Source organism: Neoarius graeffei, chromosome 12 (assembly GCF_027579695.1).
Source record: "Neoarius graeffei isolate fNeoGra1 chromosome 12, fNeoGra1.pri, whole genome shotgun sequence".
Classification (NCBI taxonomy): Eukaryota; Metazoa; Chordata; class Actinopteri; order Siluriformes; family Ariidae; genus Neoarius; species Neoarius graeffei.
Window position 1 is genome coordinate 79,345,773 of NC_083580.1, and position 24,510 is coordinate 79,370,282.

Sequence of the window (24,510 nt, forward strand, 5' to 3'; positions counted from 1 at the left end):
ATAATAATAATAATAATTCTTGAAAAATAAAAAAAAAAGATTCATTGTTACCATCAAATACTTTCATTCCATATTTTGTTGCTTTTTTGGTATTTTTTTGCGTTTTGTTTTTGAGGAGGGTTTTTATTTCATCCTCAGTTGGTTCAGCAACACGCGTCACCATTTTCTTTTTCTATACTCATGGTATATGAGCTGATATCCTAGTAATAGAGTAGCCAATCAGAGCGTGCAATTGGTCATATCCAGTGAATGTGGAGAGAATAATAGACGATATGCTTGTGCCACTTGATTTCATCCCACCCATGCTGTCTCTTCCTTTCCTTTCTGATGTATAAGGGCTGGTGGTTGTGGTGCATCAGAGCGAGTCAAGAGTTCTGGACCTTTTTTCAGTGCATTTGTTACAAAAGCCTTCTGGCCAATGCAGAGCACGCGTGAAGGGATGGGAGGATGATGGGATATGTCAATTTCCACTAGCTGAACCAGAAAAGACAAAGTGCCTTGGACATGCATTTGATGTTCCCTTCCTGAATAATGTTGAGTGTGCTAGCATCGCTAAATTGATGCTCTGTAATCCCAAGGCTTTGACTCTGTTGCGTATGTGCTTTCCTGCAAAATGACAATACGCTTTCAACAACAGTTTAATGCAGAAATACTGTTTGAAAATATATTGCAAACTATTTCACTAGAGGCAGAAAAGACAGCAATCATGACTTCAGTGTCCATGAGCTCAGTTATAACACGCTGAGTTGGCTGGTGATGCATCGGCTTAATAAAATATTATAATCCACCATAAACACAAAGAGCAGATCTACTGGCGTTGGTCCAGAGGATGTATCATGACATGTGTAGCTTGCAGCAAGAGAAACAACTATAAATTTGACATCCAGAGGCATATGGAGTGCAGTGATATATATATATATATATATATATATATATATATATATATATATATATATATATATATATATATATATATATATATTATACACACACACACACACATACATACTACAGTAAAGAGCATATTCGTATTTCTCCCACCTCTCACCTGGGCATCATTCCCACCTGTTATATAATCTATATATTTAGTCACTGCCTAAAAGCAGAGCTCCTGATGACTTTATGAGCAAAATATTCACAAGGGCACAAAATCAACCTGAATATAATAATAATAATAATAATAATAATAATATCGGCTGGCGGCGGCACGGTGGTGTAGTGGTTAGCGCTGTCGCCTCACAGCAAGAAGGTCCTGGGTTCGAGCCCCGGGGCTGGCGAGGGCCTTTCTGTGTGGAGTTTGCATGTTCTCCCTGTGTCCGCATGGGTTTCCTCCGGGTGCTCCGGTTTCCCCCACAGTCCAAAGACGTGCAGGTTAGGTTAACTGGTGACTCTAAATTGACCGTAGGTGTGAATGTGAGTGTGAATGGTTGTCTGTGTCTATGTGTCAGCCCTGTGATGACCTGGCGACTTGTCCAGGGTGTACCCCGCCTTTCGCCCGTAGTCAGCTGGGATAGGCTCCAGCTTGCCTGCGACCCTGTAGAAGGATAAAGCGGCTAGAGATAATGAGATGAATGAATGAATATCGGCTAGCTTTTTTCATGGTCTTTCAGATATATTCCATTCAGCATGATACGAAGATGAGTACCTGAATGGAATATATCTGATAGACCATGAAAAAAGCCAGCCAATATTATTATTATTATTATTATTATCCATCGATTATCTGTAGTCGCTTATCCTGTGCAGGGTCGCAGGCAAGCTGGAGCCTATCCCAGCTGACTATGGGTCAGAGGCAGGGTACACCCTGGACAAGTCGCCAGATCATCACAGGGCTGACACATAGACACAGACAACCATTCACACTCACATTCACACCTACAGTCAATTTAGAGCCACCAAATAGCCTAACCTGCATGTCTTTGGACTGTGGGGGAAACTGGAGGAAACCCACATAAACATGGGGAGAACATGCAAACTCCACACAGAAAGGCCCCAGTCGGCCACTGGGTTCGAATCCAGAACCTTCCTGCTGTGAAGCGACAGTGCTAACCACTACACCACCGTGCCACCCAGTCACAATATTCTACACACAGAAACCCAACAGTGTCTGGACTAACAGACTTGCGGCAAAAAAATGATTCATTTGTTTATACTGATTGAAAATGTTTGATAAATTGGTTTCCATTTTGCCGATGGACTGGAACACCAGTGTACTCGGAGAAAGGGCTAAACGAACCACAAAGAGGAAAAAAACATTGAGTGAGGTGTGTGTACGACTGAAAACATCTTCAAAAATCTCTCATATGTTGGTCAGAAAGTGATGGGGGAAAAAAGAGTAGACGAACAAACAAACAAACAAAACTTTACCAAGTGCTTGGAAATCACAAGGAGAACATCAAGCTGGCACTCAATAACTCACTGGAATAACATTTTTTTTCTGTCAAATCCACTGTTTATTTCCTTCTTCAGTCCAAATATCCAGAATATCCATTTCCGGACCACTTCAGCTGTCCTTTGGTTCAGTTTATCAAGCTCAGGTTTGGTTCACTTCCTGCAATGTTTTTTTTCCTTTCAGGATCGAATCACATTCTCACTGCAGTCAAACCACACAAGAAACACACCTTGCTCAGATACAGGTTGAGATATGGTTATTTTTCGGTTTGGTTTGTGCCAGATTGTGATTGCTGTGTTCTCACCTTTCTAAATGAACCACACTGTGGCAGCGGGGGCGTGGCCAAGCAGCAGTCTGTGAATGGAGGGCGGGTCAGGGAAGGTAAGTGGCTAAGTCATTCCACCTGCTGTCAATTAATGTGTGTGTGTGTGTGTGTGTGTGTGTGTGTGTCACTGTTTGTTACAGGGACGGAGCATAAAAGGAGAGAGAGAGCAGAGAAAGGGAGCTCTCTCCCCAACCACAATGCATGTGTGAGTGAGTCAGTGAGTGAGTGATGAAAGGAAGCAAGCAAGTAAGCAAGCTGAAAAGCTCAATAAAGTATTTGTGTAAATATCAACTCTCGCCTGCCGTGCTTCTGTGCTCCACCCACATCAGGAAGTATTACAATGGTGCTGAAACCTGGGAGCACAGAAAGGAACCACCCCATGGAGTCCCCGCCATTCAAAGAGCTCATCCTTGCCCTCGCTACTGTCCAGCAGAACCAGCATCAAGCGCTGATCATCCTCCGAAAGGAGCAGGAGCAACGCTTCGAAGCCTTAATGCTGACCCAGCAGGAAGATTGCCAGGCGTTCCGGCACTGGCTCGCATCAGCAGGGGCGTCAACCACCGCTGCCGCCACCCTCACAAAGATGGGACCGCAGGACGATCCGGAAGCTTTCATCACTCTTTTCGAGCAAGCAGCTGAGGCTTGGGGGTGGCCGCAGGAGCAGCGTGTGGCGCGCCTTCTCCCGCTCCTGACTGGCGAGGTGCAGCTCGCAGCGCAGCAGCTCCCTGCTGACAGCCGGCTGGTCTACGCTGACCTAACAAAAGCCATCCTGCAGCGGCTCGGCCGCTCCCCGGAGCAACATCGACAGTGCTTCTGGACGCTGGCATTGGAGGAAGTTAGCCGGCCATTTACATTCGGCCAGCAATTCCGGGACGCCTGTTGGCGGTGGCTGAGGGCAGAAAACTGCAACGCCGACAAGATCATCGATCTGGTGGCACTAGAGCAGTTTGTCTTTCAACTTCCAGAAGGAACGGCGGAATGGGTCCCGTGTCATCACCCGGCATCGCTGGAGCGAGCCATCGAGCTGGCGGAGGACCATCTGGAGGCAGCTCAGATGGCAGGCAGATGAGGCTTCTCCCCTCGCTTCTCTTCTCTCTCTCTCTTTTCTCCCCCTGTCTCTCGCCCCCCTCCCCACCCCGTTCCCCTGCCACGGAGGCGGTGGCTGGCTCCTCCCCAGCCGGCCGATCACACCTGTGGTGTCCTCCTCTCTCTCTCTCCTGTGTCTGTGCTGTCTCCCCCTCAGGTGAGTGACACCCATAACACCAGTGCAGAGGGAAAGCCTGGGCCGGTGTGCTGGCGTGGCGGGGAATTGGAGCATCTCCAAGGTCAGAGCTCCACAAGGGAGGTGGGTGCTGTAATCCGGATCCCTGACGCGCCAGAAACCGCCCTCGATCAGGCCGGAACATATCGCATACCGGTGAGTATTCAAGGGGCTACATATCACGCTTTGGTGGATTCTGGTTGCAATCAGACCTCAATTCACTAACGCCTGGTGCAAGGTGAGGCATTGGGGGGAGCACAAGCGGTGAAAGCATTGTGTGTGCACGGGGATGTTCACCATTACCCTCTAGTGTCTGTCAAAATTCTATTCCGGGGCCAAATGTATAGAATAAAGGCGGCGGTTAGTCCCCGTCTCACCCACTCGTTGATTCTGGGTACTGATTGGCCGGGATTTAAAAACCTAATAGAATATTTAACACGCAGTGGGTTCTGCACTAGTAGGTCACGGGAAGGTCCCGGTGTGGCATTGACTGGAGAAGCTGTCTCAGAGCCGTCTACATCAACACCGCGACAGAGTGAGGAGCAGCCCGCTCCTCCTCCCTCTCTCGGGGATTCCCTTAGGGATTTCCTGTTAGAGCAGTCACGAGACGAGACTATGCAGCATGCATTTGACCAAGTGAGAGTAATTGATGGTCAAACTCTTCAGCCAAGCACAGCACCGACCTTCCCCTATTTTGCCATTATTAAAGATAAATTGTACCGAGTGATGCAGAACACTCAAACCAAGGAACAAATAACCCAGTTGTTAATCCCAAAGAGCCGTAGGGAACTCGTGTTCCTTGCGGCTCACTTTAATCCCATGGCTGGACACTTGGGGCAAGATAAAACACTAGCCCGAATAATGGCCCGATTCTATTGGCCAGGGATTCACGGGGATGTCCCTCGGTGGTGTGTAGCATGCCGTGAATGCCAATTAGTAAATCCCGTGGCCACTCCAAAAGCGCCATTGCGCCCTCTTCCTCTAATCGAGACCCCGTTTGAGCAAATTGGGATGGATCTCGTCGGGCCATTAGATCGGTCAGCATGGGGATATCGCTTTATTTTAGTTCTAGTGGACTATGCAATGCGATATCCAGAAGCAGTGCCTCTCCGCAATATCTCAGCATGCAGTATTGCGGAAGCGCTCTTCCACTTTATCTCCTGGGTTGGGATTCCAAAAGAAATCCTGACAGACCAAGGCACTTCGTTTATGTCACGCACACTGCGCAAGCTGTATGGGTTACTGGGGATTAAGTCTATCCGCACCAGTGTTTATCACCCACAAATGGATGGCTTAGTAGAGCGATTTAACCAGACACTCAAAAACATAATCTGTAAATTCGTAAGTGATGATGCGCATAATTGGGATAAGTGACTCGAGCCCCTGTTGTTTGCAGTACGAGAGGTCCCGCAAGCCTCCACGGGGTTTTCTCCCTTCTAATTATTATATGGGCATAAGCCGTGTGCCATTCTGGACATGCTATGGGAAAATTGGGAGGAGGGACCTTCATCGATTAAAAATGAAATCCAGTACATTCTTGACCTGCGCGTAAAACTCCACATCCTCACGCACCTAACCAAGGAGAATTTATGGCAGGCACAAGAACGTCAAAGCTGGCTGTATGACGGGGCACACGCCTTAGGGAGTTCACGCCGGGAGACAAAGTGCTTGTATTATTGCCCACATCGAGTTCTAAATTAGTCGCCAAGTGGCAAGGGCCCTTTGAGGTCACACGGTGAGTTGGGGACGTCGACTATGAGGTGAAGCGAACGGATAGGGGTGGGGCACTGCAAATCTACCACCTCAACCTTTTAAAATGCTGGAAGGAAGGGGTCCAGGTGGCGTTGGTAGTCCCAGAGAAGGTGGAGCTGGGGCCGGAGGTAAAAAAGATAACATCTCGGACCACTCCGGTCCCTTGTGGAGACCACCTCTGACCGGTCCAACTCATGGAGGTAGCCAAGTTGCAGAAGGAATTTTCCGACATGTTCTCACCCCTTCCTGGTTGTACCCACCTCATAGAACACCACATCGAAACGACCCCGGGGGTGGTAGTGCATAGCCGCCCTTACTGCTTGCCTGAACACAAGAAAAAGGTGGTTCGGGATGAACTCAAGGCCATGCTCAAAATGGGCATAGTCGAGGAGTCCCACAGTGACTGGAGCAGCCCAGTGGTCCTGGTTCCCAAGACCGATGGGTCAGTCCAGTTCTGTGTGGACTATAGAAAGGTCAACACGATGTCTAATTTGATGCATACCCAATGCCTTGCATTGATGAGTTGCTTGATTGGTTAGGCGCTGCTCGCTTTTATTTGACACTGGATCTAACAAAGGGATATTGGCAGATCCCCTTGACTCCTCTATCCTGAGAGAAAACAGCCTTTTCCACACCGTTTGGATTACACCAATTTGTCACGCTCCCTTTTGGGTTGTTTGGGGTGCCTGCTACGTTCCAGCGGCTTATGGACAGGGTCCTCCGCCCTCACGCTCCCTACGCGGCCGCCTATCTAGACGACATCGTAATCTACAGTAATGATTGGGCACGGCACTTGGAACACCTGAGGGCTGTCCTAAAGTCACTGAGGTGAGTGGGCCTCACAGCTCACCCAAAAAAGTGTGCGATTGGGCGGGTGGAAGTACGGTATCTGGGGTTCCACTTGGGCCATGGGCAGGTGCGTCCCCAAATTAAAAAGACCGAAGCAATTGCGGCCTGCCCGAGGCCCAAGACCAAAAAGGAGGTGAGAAGGTTCTTGGGGCTGGCTGGCTATTATCGTAGGTTTCTACCTAATTATTCAGACGTCACCAGCCCGCTAACCAATCTCACTAAAAAGGGGGCTCCAGATCCGGTCCAGTGGACAGAGCAGTGCCAACAGGCCTTCTCTGGGGTAAAAGCTGCACTGTGTGGGGGGCCACTTTCACACTCCCCTGACTTCTCTCTCCCATTTATTTTGCAGACTGATGCATTGGACAGAGGGCTGGGGGCCATTTTGTCCCAGGAGGTGGAGGGTGAGGAACGCCCCGTGCTGTACATCAGCCGGAAACTCTCAATGCGTGAAAGCAGGTACAGCACAATCGAGAAGGAGTGTCTCGCCATCAAGTGGGCGGTCCTCGCTCGCCGATACTACCTGCTGGGGTGCCCTTTCACTCTCTGTTCAGACCATGCACCCCTCCAGTGGCTCCACCACATGAAGGATGCCAATGCGCGGATCACCCGTTGGTATCTCGCCCTCCAGCCATTTAAGTTCAAGGTGATCCACAGGCCGGGGGTGCAGATGGTGGTGGCGGACTTCCTGTCCCGTCAGGGGGGGAGTCAGCTTCAGGCCGGATGGCTCCCTGGCCTGAGTCAGGTGGTGGGGGTATGTGGCAGCGGGGGCGTGGCCAAGCAGCAGTCTGAATGGAGGGCGGGGTCTGGGAAGGTAAGTGGCTAAGTCATTCCACCTGCTGTCAATTAGTGTGTGTGTGTGTGTGTCACTGTTTGTTACAGGGACAGAGCATAAAAGGAGAGAGAGAGCAGAGAAAGGGAGCTCTCTCCCCAACCACAATGCATGTGTGAGTGAGTGATGAAAGGAAGCAAGCAAGCTGAAAAGCTCAATAAAGTATTTGTGTAAACATCAACTCTCGCCTGCTGTGCTTCTGTGCTCCACCCACATCAGGAAGTATTACACACACCCAAAAGCAAAACACACCAGGATTGGATTTGAACAGATGTGAAAGAACATACATACCTCAGGGTTGGTTGAGCCTCCACTGGTCTATTCTTGTGGAAATGGCTGGAAAATGAAAGCAGTGATGAAACCAAGTTTAATAAGAATTTTGAATTTTCTAGAAGAAAAATAAGAGCAGGGAGTTTCAGTCCAGCACATGCATGTACAGGTCATATGTACAGGTACGTATAGCTGTGAGGTCCATGGCTGAATCGCTGCTCTTTATTTAGAGCTCACGTTGCTCCTTGGCGTTCTCTTGTGTCTTCTTGCCAGTGCATTTCCCACAGTGTGCTCACATCTGACTCCAACCCAGCAGAGACGCTCACCGATTAGGCTTTCAGGGCAGCGTGCTTTGTTTATATGACCGTTAATAATTGTAAATGTGCTCAGCAGTGACAACAAATCAAGTGCCAGTCAGTGACTTCAAACTGAGTGCCAAATTGTAGCACAGGGCCTCTCACATCTCACCACTTGAGACCATATTGGAAGCTTAATATGTTTATTTTATTTTGTTATGGTTTTGAGGTAGAGGACACCCTATCGATCTACTGTACCTTCCAGCTCATCTAAAGTCAAGTAAAGTTTATTTTAATAGCGTTAACAATAGACATTGTTGCAAAGCAGCTTTACAGAATTTAAATGACTTTAAACATGAGCTAATTTTATCCCTAATCTATCCCCAATGATCACGCCTGTGGTGACAGTGGCAAGGAAAAACTCCCTCAGACGACATGAGGAAGAAACCTCAAGAGGAACCAGACTCAAAAGGGAACCCATCCTCATTTGGGTGATAACACACAATGTGATTATAACATTTTAACAGTTTTAACATGAATTCTGTTTCGTTGATGTTATAAACTCCTCATTGATGGAGACTTGAGTGCAGAACTGTTCATGACAACTGCAGTCCTAAAGTTAGCAAGTCAACTGTAGTCCTCAGCCATACCGTAAAAATATTACTGTAAGTGTCCAGAGCATCTTCCAAGTGCGACTTTCAATTGTCCATATGGGGCTGTCCTCCACAGGAGCAATGTGATGAGACTCCAGCCAGACGTAGGGCATCAGGATGGATCAGGCAGGTCCGAAGAGCAGAAGAGGTCAGCATCTCAATCCCAGGATTGACATGTAACTCAGAGGGACAGACAGAATGGGGGGAGGGGAGAAAAGAGAAAGAGAGAGAAAACACAGGTTGTTAGGTATGCCCAATGTTACCTGATGAGTAGGAACAGTATACATTTTGCACTGAGTACATGCAGGGACTCCGGCAAAACTAACTATGACAGCATAACTAAAAGAGGAGAGCCAGAAGGTAACACAGGCATGAGGGAGCCCCGGGACATAAAGCAGCAGCCACTACACCGTCAGCAAACTCGAGTGAGCAAGTGAGTGGGGACTGACAGCATCCATACAACCCAGTTTACCAAAACATAATCTGTCTGAGGATCCTCCAGATCTACTCCTTTACCTCATAAACACTATTACAAAAGGCTTGACTAAACAGATATGTTTTCAGCCAAGACTTAAACACTGAGACTGTGTCTGATTCCTGAACATTACTTGGAAGGCTGTTCCATACCTGTGGGGCTTTGTAAGAAAAGGCTCTGCCCCCTGATGTAGCCTTCACTGTACGAGGTACCAGCAAAAAAAAAAAGTCCTAAAGTCCTTGTTTTCGTTTTCATAGTCATTATACTCATTATTTTGTCTGTGCTGAGGCTGGCCCACTAGACTGGGGTTACAGTACAGAACATTGCCTTTTCCTCAACTACTATACCTTGTTTGGCCTGTACAATGTCTTTAGTACTAATAAACCCTTTCTAAAATGCTACTGAAAGAAATGAGGGGGAAAAAAAAACATATTTCTTGTTTCCTCTTCTCATCTCAAGTGGCCAGTGTAATGGGTTGTCTTTGTCAGTGGATTGCTGCATGTATGGTATAGTGCAGGAAGGATGGCACATCTACACAGGACTTGCTCTCACTCCAGTTTTCAGTTTATTCTGGTACAAAATCAGCAACACGCAAACATCAGTGTTGTGCAATTGCATATGCATTCAAATCTCTCCAGCAAGGAAGCATTTTTCTTTTTCTTAACAAAAGACAAATAAAAATATACTTTCACTTTATAATGTGCAAATTATCCTGTACAGTCTAATATGTGATTGTATAGTGGTTATATTTCCTGTATGTATGATCTGCAGAGGAGACTAGAAATGAGAGCTATTTTTACATTTACTGCAAACACTCAAATGCTCTAAAATAACATTCTATCATTAGATAGCAAAACATTCTATCAGAACATTCCACTCATAGACAGTGAGATGTTTTTTGATAGCATTCCATTCATAGACGACAAATTAAACACCATTTCATGTCCAACGCAATTTACAATATTGCCGTGATACAAAGCCCCGCATCAACATTGCTTTAATTACATTGAGAATAGAGAAATTAAATCCACATTCATTCTGTTGACAATTGTCCAATTGTGAATGTCTCCATTTCACAAAGAACGCACGAAGACACATAACTCTAACTCCAGTAGGAGGTTTTCATGCAGCAATACAAAACCCACGTGAAACGTAACCTACCTGGTACAAAATCAGCAACACGCAAACATCAGTGTTGTGCAACTGTATATGCATTCAAATATCTACAATGAAGAGTTAACAAAAAAGGTACTGTCTAAAATTATTACTGAAAAATGATATGACCACGAGCAAACCAAGCAATAGTATGGCTAGTTGATTACAATAGTTTGTTCAACGTGTGGTAAAAAATACTAATTGAAAATAAAGTAACTTCATAATTACATAATAGTACAACTCAACCAAAATACACCTCATAGACTACGGCATGCACAACCATAGAACGTTAAAAATACAAATATAGGTTACAGCGTTATTATGATGTACCTACCTCCAGCAAGGAAGCATTTTTCCTTGCTGGGGTAAGTACGGTGTGCTGAGAGGAACACTAGCTTTGCAGTTGCAGTATAAACCCACCAGGTAGCTTCAGAACTATATAAATATGTAAGAAGCGCATTTATTTTGCAGAAATTCAGAATAGGTTATTTCTTACTCTGTTACACTAGCCGCTATAGCCACCCTAGAAATACCTATTTGGCCAAAAGAATCCAAAATGGCGAGTAATTGACTGAGAAAAAGTGTTTTTCGTTGAACTGCTCATTAAGGCTTAATTAGTCCATAACTTCATTAATAACTGTAATAAAGCAAATCTTGGTAGAAGTTATATGCACCCTAGGTACCCCTACCTTCATGCCAGAAAGAATCAAAATCGGTGAAGAATTGAGGGAGAAGAAGCAATTTGTGTGGAAACTGCTCGTTAGGGATTGATTAATTACTCCATATCTTCATTATTAATTGCAATTATGCAAATTTGTGTAGAAGCCATATGCACCCCAGGCAGACCTACCTTCCTGCCAAAGAGAATAAAAATCAGTGAAGAATTGAGAGAGAAGAAGCAATTTTCGTGAAATGTGGACGACGCCAAACAGACAATGGACAACGGACAAAACATGGTGGCATAAACTCATCACATATCAGCCGGATGAACTAATAATAATGCTCTGTAATAGCTACAACTATAATTACTTGTCATGTCAGACCAAAATGATTCTTATGAACAGAAAAAATAAAAACACATTCAACATGATTCCTGGTCACCCATAGTACTGCTGGACCTCCAGTCCTCTTGGCAGAACAGACAATTCTCACTTTCCTCATCCTCATCTAACCCACCAATCCTTCCTCCACAATGTTCTCTTATTCCACAGTGTTTCATTTTAGACAGCTCTCACGTTTATGTTTGTGAGAAAGCAGGATTTGAGGAAAGATGGCATAATGTGTATGACTCATCTGCGACTGCTTTTGTAGTTTGCACACTTCTACATCCACCAGAGAAGATCGTGAGTGATCAAAGTTGAGTAGTGAGCGGTTCAGTGATGTTAAGAGTCATGTACTGTGCCAGGATGGAAAATGTCACAACACAACCTTATAACAGCACTAATCTCTCTGTTGACTCAGACGATGTGTCAACACGATGAAGGTTTAAAGAAGAGTCTTGTACTCTGATAAGCACTACCATTATGTTAAGTACAACCAGAAACTCAAAAGTGTTCGCACTAAGTGCTGTGTTGTGCCATTATTTGAAATGATCAAATCCTGTTCCTGAGTCAGAATCTGTGAGATTCATATTGTGACAAGCTTGATAAAAGAACTTTGAATGTTAATAATTGGAAGTTATTACTAGCCTTTTATGTGACTTCACTTATACAGCACTTAAATAGCACTTCAGGTCAAGTGCTTCATCCAGGAAGTGAAATGAACACTATATCTGTATACTCTATGTCTGTCTTCAAGAATCGAGAACATATTACATTCCAAATTAAACTCATTGTTTATCTACTCCTGAGAACCTTAATCAAAATGGATAAGTTACATCACCCCAGTCGCGCATGATCAGGACTCAGTTTCGCTCCGAAAGCACATGGAGTCATCCAGACTGTGATGGAGTGATGGAACAGTGCTTTGGTTGATGTTTAATACCGATTCATTCCCTTTCTTTTTTCTGTTCCCAAAAAGAGACGTAACAAGGGTGATGTGATTTATTTTTTGTACTTTAGCAATGCACCCTATGGGGTAGAAGCCAAGAATTACTGGCAAAATTTTTTTTTTTAATCAAGTCAGATGGGTGAGGGTGAAGTGAGGGTGGCTCATTTATTATTCCGTTAATCCATTACAGACGTGCAAGGTTATATAGGGGAGCATCTTTAGAAATGTGCTTACTGAAAAAAAAAACAGGTCTAACAGTTTTATCAAAATCATAGAAGAATCATAAATATCAGTTAAAAAGTAGCCTCAATGAGGCTGTACCTCATACCGGCCACTGTTGTTGTGTGCGAGTTTGAAATCCGATCAGTTCTGTGGAAGAAGTAATGATTTTTCTGAAATTGCATATGACCCCTCATCCATGGCAGGTGGCACCACCTGGTGAACAATTCTTGTTGGAATATGTCTTTAGAGTCTTCTGGGTGAGTTTCAGTGAAAACTTCCCAGCAGTTTATGAAGAGTAGCGTTTAATGTGACGGGTCATCCAAAAAAATTAGACACCCATAAAATTGCAAACATGGCAGGTGGCACCACTATCTTGACAAAATTTATGCACACCCAACTGGGGAACATTGCATGCGAGTTTGATTGAAATCTGATCAGTTGTGTAGGAGGGGTAGTGATTTTTGTAAATTGTGGATGGACGGATGACATGTGATCTCTTAAGCTTCTCTGACCTGGCCTACAGCCGGACGAGCTAATCAAAAAACTGTTGATTATTGTTCATATGGGGATGATCTCTAAGGATGTCAATGTGGTGATTGACAGGTGATCAGACATGGAGGGAACGTTGCGGAATGAGGGATGATCTGCTGGAAAACTCCAACGCTAATATCCTGTTTCTGTCTTTTGCTCCGGGTTGTTCACAGTGACACCTTCACATCTGCCTCCATTCAGCTGGAGAGAGACAGATACATGACCTCCATCAGTGGGGCACTGCTCAATCAAACATCAGTTCATGTCTCTGTGTGTGTGTGTGTGTGTGTGTGTGTGTGTGTGTGTGTGTGTGTGTAAATGTTTGCATTCTGCTGAATTCTTTGCAGTGGAACAACATCTGTCTGTGATGGTGAATTTTACAACATCAATGATGCATCTAGGAATGTAACCAGTTATTGATAAGTTATTCAGAATGAACAGATAACGTATAGGAGATAGGACAAAGCTTGGCAGAAAGTAAGAATGCCATATAAGGGAGCTTGCCAAAGAAAGCTTGCCATGTAAGAAACCCTAAAAGTCACATTAATGCAGGGTTTTTAGCTTAAAAGGTGTGAATACTGCATTACATTAATGCCATTTAGCGGAAGCTCTTATCCAGAGAGGACATACAGCATATTCAGAGCAGTCTAGGGAGCAGTTGGGGGTTAGGTGCCTTGCTCAAAGGCACTTCAGCCATTCCTGTTGGTCCAGGGAATCAAACTGGCAATCTTTCGGTCCCAAAGCGATTTCTCTAATCATTAAGCCATGGTTTCCCCAAATATGACACGGTTGCCAGGTTTCAGAAAATAAACACACATTAACTATAACTCAAAAGCCACAAATTGGCCAAACAAGATGTTTTTCCCCCCATCTTTACTCTTAGCCTTTGCATGGGAAACAAGTTAACAGTCATGCACACGCATTTCTGATTTATTTCCAGTGTCACTGCTCTATAATGCCCATGGGATGAATTTGGTGTTCCAGTTCATCCCAAAGGTGTTCACTGGGGTTGAGTTCAGTCAGGGCTCTGTGCAGGACACTCAAGTTCTTCACTCCAGCCTTAACACCTTAACACACCACGTCTTCATGGAGCTCGCTTTGTGGACAGGAGCATTGATGCGCTGGAACAGGTTTGGGTCTCTTAGTTCCAGTGGAAAAGGGAAATTGTAATGCTAAGGCATCCTATACAAAGAATGTCAAAGACTGGCATTGCACCTGTATACATATGTCTGTGAAGGTTCTCAGTCATCCAGGTCATCATAATAAGTACTGTAGGTGCTAAAAAAGGCAACTGGACTTGTTTGAAATCCTTGAAGATGTTTCACCTCTCATCCGAAAGGCTTCTTTAGTTCTGTCTGACTAGTGGGGAGTTCCAGGTATTTATCCTCTAGTGGACTAAAAGCAAACCTAAGGAGAGTTGTTGAGGTCACATGGGTCGTTGACCCTCTCAGTCATCCTGTAGGTTGTTAGGGCCACTGGAGGCCAGGAGTGAACAGTGACTACGTTTACATGCACATCCAAATCGAGCTGCTGTCGGTAATCGAGCTGAAGGTCCCAGCAGGGTGCCAGAGAAATCCAATCCTACATGCACACAATGAAATCGGGCTATTGTGTGAGGTGCATTGTGCACCCGAGCCACAGGTGGCGCTACACGCCCCATCGTGTTGGTACACTTCCGGTTGTCGTCATGAAGAAGAGCTATTCAAGAGTGTAAACAAAGTTATCAGTTCCGTGTTCTCCATTGCGCGTTTTTCTCCCGTCCATGAATTTTAATATATTCAACTCCTTAAGCTGAATAAGCATGAACTCTTTCTCCTCACTGCTCCAGAAGTGCACGTTTCTGCTTGCCTGTGGCAGTGGGGGCGTGGTCAAGCGCCGGTCTGTGACAGGAGGGAGGAGCCAGGGAAGGTGAGTGGCAGAATCACTACACCTGACGGTAATTAACCTGTGTTTGTGTGTCTTCCCAGTAACCGCGCCCTATTTAAGGAGGCAGAGGGAGAGCAGAGGGGAGAGCTCATCCCGGGACTAGAACACAGCGCGTGTGTGTGTGTGTCAAGAATAAAAGTAGGCTGTTAAACTGAAAAGTCTGACAATAAAAAGCCTATTAGTACCAGAAGCTTTGTCCTGCCGTCCTCTGTGCTCCACCCACACTTCAGAGAGCTCTACATCACCATTTTCTCTTCTTCATTTGTTCCTCCTGACCTCTTCTGCTGCTCGCTACTACTGTTGTCATGCCGACCGAGGCTGTTGTGTTTCCCGCTTGTGGTCTCGTCACTCGTCACTTCCGGAAGGGGCAGTAAGTAGCTCGACAACTAGCTCGATAGGGTATACATGCACAAAGTAGCTCGGCAGAAATCGCATAAACTAGGTCGTGTAGCTCGATTCCGAGAAATCAAGTTCAGTTCAATTTCAGCCGAATTAAGGTGTATACATGGCATTTTGAACTTCGATTTCAGTCAAGCAACGGCAGAAATTCGATTCTCTCTATGTGCATGTAAACGTAGTGAGTGTTAGCAGCCTAGAGGGTCATTAGGGTGATCTGTGGGTCATTAGCTCTCTCTGCCATCATGTGAGTCATTGAAGTCAGCTGAGTGTTGGTGTGGATGTGTATTCAGTTTTCTGGGAAGTGTGCCAAAGACTGCATTGTAGGTGACTGATAAGTGGTGTCTAAGGCCCTGTCCACACGGCAACGGATTCAGGTGAATCTGATAAAATTGTTTATTGTTTCGGCCTGGCGTCCACACGGCACCGGCGTTTTAAGCAAAATCTTTTGAGAACGGGTTCCAGAGTGGAAAAATCTGGCAACGGCCCCGTTGCGAAGTCGTCTGGATGAGTAGAACGGATTTGTTTACGATGATGTCACAACCACATGACTGTCAGTGCTTCATGCCGGGTAGAAGTGTAACAAACTCGATGTGAGTTGTCAACAAATCCTATAACTTGGTTCATGAAATGTGCTTACAAAATATTTTCACTATGAATATTTATTGTGTAATGGTGCAAAGTGAGAGAGAGAGAGAGAGAGAGAGAGAGAGAGTGTGAGAGAATAGCCCTTAGGGCAGAGTCTTTAGTCCAAACAGTGCGGAAGCTCTGAGTATAACCAAACCGCGCACCGCCCGTGCGCTTTCCAAAAACAAAAACAATCCCGCCAGCAAAAATAGGAAAAAAAAAAGATGCGATCTCACCTCTTCAGATGTTGGTTTAAGTCCGACAGTACATTCCTCAAAAAGGGCGTAGAAGAACAAAGTAATCCATCAACGTGTAGCATTCAATTTATTCCGGACCATTAAAGAATTTTGGAGGATATCAGAATGTTGGCGTACCGGCTTCCATCTATCCCCATTCATTCCTCTTTCTGCGTCTTTCGTTTTACACTACTGATTAATAATCAAAACTTTGTGGCTGATGCTACAGAAGAAGGGGTTTATGCGCATGCGTCTACTTCTTCTATTGTTCTGGTGTCTCCGATGGGACCGTCTTACAGCGCACGTAGAGGTGTGGCATGTGTATTGCATCGTTTTCAGCAAGCGTTGCATTGCCATATGAACCTGATATTTTACTGATCCGCTGTCCATGTGGACGCGATATTTAAAAAAAAAATCTCATTGCCGTTGTCATGTGGATGTAGCCTAAGACCACCTCCTTTGTTCAGCAAAGGTCATTCCAGGTTGATGAAGATGGCTTCTTTTACTCCTCTTTCAAACCACTGGTTTTCTCTGGCAAGAATGCATACACTGCAGTCCTGAAACAAGTGTCCTTTGTTATTGAGATGAAGATAGACTGCAGAGTCCTGCCTGACCTGAGGAACTGGCTCTCCTGTGTTGATCCATGTGCCCGTGAAGTCAGACAGAACTGAAGAAGCCTTTCGAATGAGAGGTGAAATGTCTTCAAGGATTTCAAGCAAGTCCAGTTGCCTTCTTTAGCACCTACGGACCTCTAGACATAAGATCCATGTTATTTGCAGATGATTTGCAAATGTTCTCTTGGCACCATCCAAAGTGGACCTGTGCACTGCTGAGTCTGAAGTGGCTGGGATAGCACCTCCACATCCGAAGCCATGGTGCTCTATTGGAAAACACTGGGAAGCTCTTTCAGTTTAGAGGAGAGACCTTGCCTTCATGATGGAAGTGTTTAAGTATCCTTTGATTTGATGAAAATAGCAGGAGTGTTCCAGTAACTGTACGGATCTATGGTTGTGATGCAGGAACTCAGTTTGGAGACAAAGTTCTCAGTTTCCCAGTCACTCTCCAAGCTGTGGGTGGTGATTAAAAGAAGGCCTGGAGTATAGGTGGTGGAAATTAAGTTCCTCTGCAGGGTTCCTGGACCTACTACCTCAGTGATGTTGGCAATCTAAGAAGAGCCACAAAATCCTCCAAATTGTTTGGGCACCTTACAAGGATGGCCAGTGGCCAGCTCCAATTGAGATGTATCAGGCACATCCCACTGGATAGAGACTGATTCCAGGCTGACCCAGGATCTGCTGTACAGATTAGGCCTATATCTCACTGTTGGATTGGGAAAACCCTTGGATTCCCAATAAGAAGCTGGAATATGTGGCATAGGATAGAGAAATCTGGACTGACCTTCTAAACCTGTTGCTTCTATGAGTCCCACTAGAAAAATAACTGAACCCCCCCCGAAACATTGTCTTTAATAATTTAAGATGTTAAACATTTACTATTTTTATTATGGCTGGGTTCTTGCCTGAACTGATAATCACATCATTAGTTTTTCTTTGGCTAATCAGACACAAGGTATGCCACCACACTTGCCAGAGCAGTTGGGGGTTAGGCGCCTTGCTCAAGGACACTTGAGCCAGTCCTGCTGGTTCAGGGAATTGAACAAGAAACCTTTTGGTCCCAAAGCTGTTTCTCTAACCATTTGGCCATGGATTCCCCTATATAGAATAATTATATAATTCAATAAATAACACTATCATCATATACTATATTATGGTGTGGTTTGTTGTGTCCAACTTAAATATTGGTTGCCATGGTTTTGACGGCGGACTGTCACTATAGATAATTTAGATCCATTTTTAGTGGAACACTTGGTCCATCTTTGTATCTCTGCACTTAACACAAGCAAGACTGGAATAAAGACCAGATTTCCATGACGGAGATGGTTTTTTGTGCAGCGTGTGCTGAGATAATGTTTCTTCGGTGTTTGAATTAAGAATTAGTGCAGATAAATCCAAGTGATCTCACTTTAATCTTTTGAGTCAAGTGTCTCTCAGCGAACTCCTCCTTTTATCCCATTGCAATGCCTTTTAACCTTGTCTTTGCACCTCTCTCTCTTTCTCTCTCTCTCTCTCGGATTTTTTTCCCTCCTCAAATCATGATCTCCTCTGCTGCAATGAAAACTCCACCTACTCAGTGCTGCTAATGTAGTCACTGACAGTGCAAGCTCTCCTGCTCTCTTCTCTCCTCTCCTGCTCTCTTCTCTCTCTCTCTCTCTCTCTGTCCCTCCCTCCCTCCCTCCCTCACTCTCTCGTTCTTCTCTCGAGCTCCCTCGTGCACTGTTTGCTCCAGTCCAGGATAAATAAAGGCAGCTAGGAGGATGTGGGGAGGGAAGAGAGATGTAGGCGCTTGCGGACGGAGCATGATGTTGAGGCGACTCTTGCTTGCCGAGTCTCGGCTCTGAGGATTACGGACACTCTTGCATCTCTTCCCCCGTCACTCCACCATCCCATCACCCACTGGAGGATGCCCAGTTCTGGTTGCTGTTCTCCTTCTGACAGGACTACTGCACTTTACTCACTGTTTGGTGCCCAAGACAGACTCTCAGAAGAGATCATAGGCTGCTGAGACTCATGGAGCCCGATTCCCGACTTTGGTAGACGTTTCTACTTCTTCACCCCCTCTTTCACTGGCTTGGCTTTTTTTTTTGCCAGGCAAAGACATAAGGAGGCACTGGCAGTTCTCCAACTCCATGTATTTCTGACTCGTTTGAGGCTGCGTTAGTCGGCATCTGACAAAGAGGTAGGAGTTTAAACATCAGCATTGTCATTTTTCACCCGAGTCAAATGTTTCTCTGTGATAAAATAAGTGCGTCTATTTTTTTTTGTTTGTTTCTTCAGTTCTTTTTTTTCTGCTTAGTATCATACACACTCCACAACAAGTTCCAAAACCTGTAAGCACAGTACAGTATCTCTATGCAAATAGTTCACTTTACGAGAAAGATGGAAGGTGATTAAAATCTTTCCTTCTCAGCACCATCTGTTGTATCGTTGAGTTGACCCACATGGAGATTCCAAGAGATGAATGCCTCAGGGCTTTCGAACATTACACAGGATCTTTGGGCTCAGGTGTTGTCTGACAGGGCAGCAATTCTGGAATAATAGAAGAACACGAGTTTATCTAAGGCTGTGCTTTGCTAGTTTTTGACAAGAATAGCTCTCGATGTCACAGGGATGTTCGAAATAACATCAGCCGTGTCACAGTTGTAATTCATTTGAACCAATCGACAGAAATTCTCACTTCTTTTCTTTGCTCTGATGTCTGGGATTTTCAGGAAGGTTGTCTGAGAACCCTTAGCGATGCTCTCCTGAAGATTAGATGTGCTTTAGTGTGGACGTTTATTTGTGTGTGTGTTTTCTTTCACACTCGTATGTACATTGCACCACAAAGTGCACTCTTTCACGTAAAAGTCATGATGGAAAAAGCCTTTTTAAAAGACTGATTTGCCTGTGGACATGGGATTGGTGACTGGGGGAAGGGTCAACTGGAGAACCTAATAAGACGTGACCGGGGTTGGGGGGATCCTTCCATAGAATTAAATCAATTGAGATGGACATTAATTGGTTTTCTTATTTATCAGCTAATGAACCTTTTCATGGGGATGAAAAATGTTTAATTAAATACATCAGGAAGAAGAATGTGTGTGAACAAATGCATAAGCGACATGACATGCTAACATGTCTATGTGACACACTGATACACTCAGTGTCAGTGCTAACATGTTTACTCTCTCGTTAGATCATAGAACTCTCACAAAACAGTTTGCCCAACAATCAAGCATGTTTATCTGCCAGAAAACGTCTGTTCAGGTTTCTTTACGTCTTTCTGTTAGACATTTTTTCATCACCGTGTGTAAATTCTTTTGAGGTTTGAGTCGTGCATATCATCTCAATGATCTCCATCACCTAAAGGGAAGGAAAGTGGATTTTTTTCCCACTCTAATTAGAATATTTAATAATAAAAACTGTCGATATCATAAACTAACATTTTGATGTCACTGACATCATTATCAGAGTAAAATAAACAGTTTGTGATATCACTAGTTTTTATTATTAAATGTATAATGAAAGCTGTCTTAATTAAGATACTAATTAGAATACCATGGTTTAATTGGTGGGTTTTGAAGTGAGTTGAAGATGATGTAAGAGGTTAAGACCTGGGTTTTGAAATGAATATGCAAAACTAGATAACCGGTTAATGGTTGTTGTTGTTGAGTTAAAACCAAGACATTAACTGTTGAATCAAAACCTAAAAATAACAATCTGCAATTTTTGGATTAATACAGTATGCAATCTCGTGATACTGTACACCCACCGGCCACTTTAATAGGAACTTGTTGTTGATTCTAAGATCCCTGTTCTTGGCTGCAGGAGTGGAACCCAGTGTGTTCTTCTGTTTTCTGTTGCATGCTGAGATGCTTTTCTGCTCACCACGGTTGTAAAGAGTGATTATATGAGTTACTATGTCCTTCCTGGGAAAAAAGCTTGAACCAATCTGGCCATTGTGTGATCTCTGACCTCTTTTATCAACAAGGCGTTTGTTTCCACCCACAGAACTGTTGATCACTTACTCAACTCGATGTTTTTTGTTTTCTGCACCATTTTGTGTAAACTCTACAGACTGTTGTGTGTGAAAATCCCAGGAAGGAGATCAGCAGTTTCTGCAATACTCATCTGGCTCAAAAATACTCATCTGGCTCAAACCAACACCCATACCACAGTGAAAGAAAGAACGTTACACTTCACTGTGAGATCACAATTTTTCCCGTTCTGATGTTTGAACATTGTGAACATTAACTGAAGCTCTTGATTTGTATCTGCATGATTTGATGCATCGTGCTGCTGTCAGGGGATTAACTCATTAGATAACGGCATCAAACCACTGCAGGTGGATGAGGGGTGTTCCTAATAAAGTGTCCGGCGAGTGTATGTTGCTCATTTATGCTTTTATGATTTTTGCATAAAGTTTGCTACTTTAATGCTATTCTAGGTAAACGTAAATGCTACTACTGTATAGAAATAAACTGCAGTCATGCATCTACATGCTAAAAGAAAGTAGAAGTTATGGTATATTGTAAGGAAGCAAAATAATGGCACTGTCTGTATCCATATTCAGATTTAAACAGGAAGTGGGCGTGGTCTAGACTGGAGATTTTTAAGTGAACTCTCACACCACGTCTGGAAACACAGAGATTTCGTCAATTTTCCGTTCACAAATCATTAACTTCCTGAACAGAACCTCATTCAACTCCTAAACATCAATGGTTCCTCAACCTCAGCTACATCTCTCGAGCTCATAATCAGATGCTATGTGTGAAACTTTCTGGAAAACATTCAAACTAATGTGGCAGAGGAACTATTTTTCAAAACGATGCCTTTACCAAAGAATTTCACAGGAATTTAAATTGAAGTCTTTGTAAAACTCTTGAATCAAGTCATCTTTGTGCTCAACCTTCTAAAATAATTAATCATCTAAAAATCTCAATCGGAATACGATGTTTTTGAAGTGTAATGATTTTCAGCGAAATAAGATATTCGAGATGTACTGTCCAAAAACTGGTTATACAGTCTTCACTTATTTGAAGTGTTATCAGATATTATCACTGCAAAGATACTTGATATGATGAGGTTTGTTTGTTTTTTCTTTTTTTTGTAGTGTAGTTGACAACAGCTGCCGTTTTAAAATATTTGATGAGATATATTATAGTTTTTGAGTTTATCATTCCAGAAAAATCAGAAATGCTGTCATGACTCCGAAGCTGCCAGAGTGCAGTGTGAGATTTTTTTGGGAAGACATTCTTTTAATAACAATGTAGAGTCTTCTTTTAAAAATGAAGAAAAACCTGCAGAATGGACGGACGTATTGTTTTGGATTCCTAGTGCACAGCATGTCGAAAATGTAAAATCTGGGTCTAAATATCAATCTACGGTCAAGATTTTAAAATGCGAGACTAAAATCTGATATCAATCAGTGTAGAAAATGTTCATGTTGAGCGGTGCATTATATCACGACGTCTTATTGATGGAATAAGAACGATGTTTGACAAACTGTTACATCCAAAATTAGAGAAAATGCAAAGTGTGCTTGCTCAGCTGTAGCAGAGGGTCACCAACAGTAACTGGATCAGACATGAGACTTTGCACTTGGAAATCTTTGTGTTACATGATCTACAGCTGATGCTGGCTTGATCTACAGAGAGTCTGTTGGGTATGGCTTGAAACAGAGATGTTAGAACACTTCACGCTCGAAAATCTCTGTTTTAAATGGCTGAGGTGGCAGCACTGCGCACTGCCTTGTGCTCGAGCGGGATGGGCGGAGCCACACATTATACTGCAGTTAGCCAGCAGTGGTGCTAGACCATAACGGGCCAACATTCCACCATTCATCTTAATGGGAAAAAACAGGGATGAAAAACAACAATAACAAAAAAACAACAACAGGGGATAGTGCAAAGATTTATATATGCGCACTACACAGGTTCAGGACGGACGTGTCAGAGATGGAATGGTGTCGCTATCTCAAAAGCTGTTGGAGGAGTAGTGGTGTAAAAAAAAAAAGGTACCCTATAGGTACATGTGGCTACTGCTTATAAATAAAATTGTTTTCTGATCCCATGTCCATACAGTAAATATAGCATATATACATGTTATCAAGGCGGCACGGTGGTGTAGTGGTTAGCGCTGTCGCCTCACAGCAAGAAGGTCCGGGTTCGAGCCCCGTGGCCAGCGAGGGCCTTTCTGTGCGGAGTTTACATGTTCTCCCCGTGTCTGCGTGGGTTTCCTCCGGGTGCTCCGGTTTCCCCCACAGTCCAAAGACATGCAGGTTAGGTTAACTGGTGACTCTAAATTGAGCGTAGGTGTGAATGTGAGTGTGAATGGTTGTCTGTGTCTATGTGTCAGCCCTGTGATGACCTGGCGACTTGTCCAGGGTGTACCCCGCCTTTCGCCCGTAGTCAGCTGGGATAGGATCCAGCTTGCCTGCGAACCTGTAGAACAGGATAAAGCAGCTACAGATAATGAGATGAGATGAGACATGTTATCAATGATACTCTCCTTATCTCTTGCAAGCATCACCAAGCTGTAAGCAGCATCAGGGCTTGGAGTATTTTGGTTACCAACTTTGTTTCCTCTGTTTTGTTCAAAATACAGTGCTGTGAACTAGATCCCAGATAGCACACCTACGTCGGTCCACCGTCGGCTGCGCTGACGGTCCATCAGAGGCATGACCAGCGGGCCTTCGTCAGGCTGACGTCGGCAAGCCGATAAAGGAAAAAAAAAGGATGCAGATATTCACTTTAACTGTTTTCATATTTTTTTTATTCGAAATATTATTCAGTTATAACAACAGCAGGGTAGTATTATAACTTTTTATTTTCAGAATCTGCAGAATATTTTCAGAATCCAGCGGCCTGCTAGCGACAGTGAGTAGCAAACACATCAGCGGCTCACGGGTGGCAGGACACGCGAGAGTAACGAGATCTCGTTTTTCCCCCTCTTTATCGGCTTGCTGACGTCGGCCCAACAAAGGCCTGCTGGTCATACCTCTGATGGACCGTCAGTGCAGCCGATGGTGGGCCAACGTTGGGCCAACATAGGTGTGCTATCTGGGATCTATTTTCAAAATAGTAAGAAAGCACTTGTTCTTGAATTGTCTTAGAACCATTATTTCATACTAATGAGCACATTTTGTTTCACAAGTGTAGTGTAAAGACTCTAAAATAAAAAAAAAATAAAGCGAATAGCGGAAGTTTGATATCGGCTTCTCAATATATCTGCCAAAAAGCTAAAAAAAACAAACAAAAAACCCCAAAAAAACTTACAAACCTTTCAGAAGGACCAAACAAAAGCTGTGATAATCAAAAGGTAAATTTTCTTAAAATAAACACCACTTACTTGATATCGAATCAGTAGCCTTGGCGAACCATGAGGTGAATTTCTTTTATCTTTTTATCTGTCAATTATCTTCCGATACTAAGAAGTTATCACAAGGTTTTTCTTATTTTGTTTCCGGTTCTGATTGGTTCTGAAGTTTGTCAAGAAGTAGAACGGGTAATCAAACTTGATCAGGATAAGTGCTGATTGGTTACGAAGTTTCGCTATTGTTACACTCATTCTTACATTCTTACATCATGATGACATAGTGGCTCCGCCTCTCCTTCTTGTGTACCTTTGATAACGTGAGGTCAACTGTTTGTATCGTGAGATCACAATTCGCCGTTCCGGTGATTGTAATGTTTGTGTGTATGCGCATGCGCAGTATGCTATTGTTCCAC

General features: G+C 44.0%; 1 protein-coding gene across 4 annotated transcripts in view; it reads left to right on the forward strand.

Annotated features, from left to right (window-relative positions):
* sgcd (sarcoglycan, delta (dystrophin-associated glycoprotein)) overlaps positions 1-24,510 on the forward strand; it is a 410,547-nt gene that overhangs the window by 14,300 nt on the left and 371,737 nt on the right. For 2 of the 4 annotated variants that reach the window (XM_060936507.1, XM_060936505.1), the window contains exon 1: positions 18,844-18,980. The exons of 1 other annotated variant lie outside the window; for it this stretch is intronic. The gene's annotated coding sequence lies outside the window, so the exon portion shown is untranslated. One more of the 4 variants, XM_060936508.1, reaches the window with a different exon arrangement.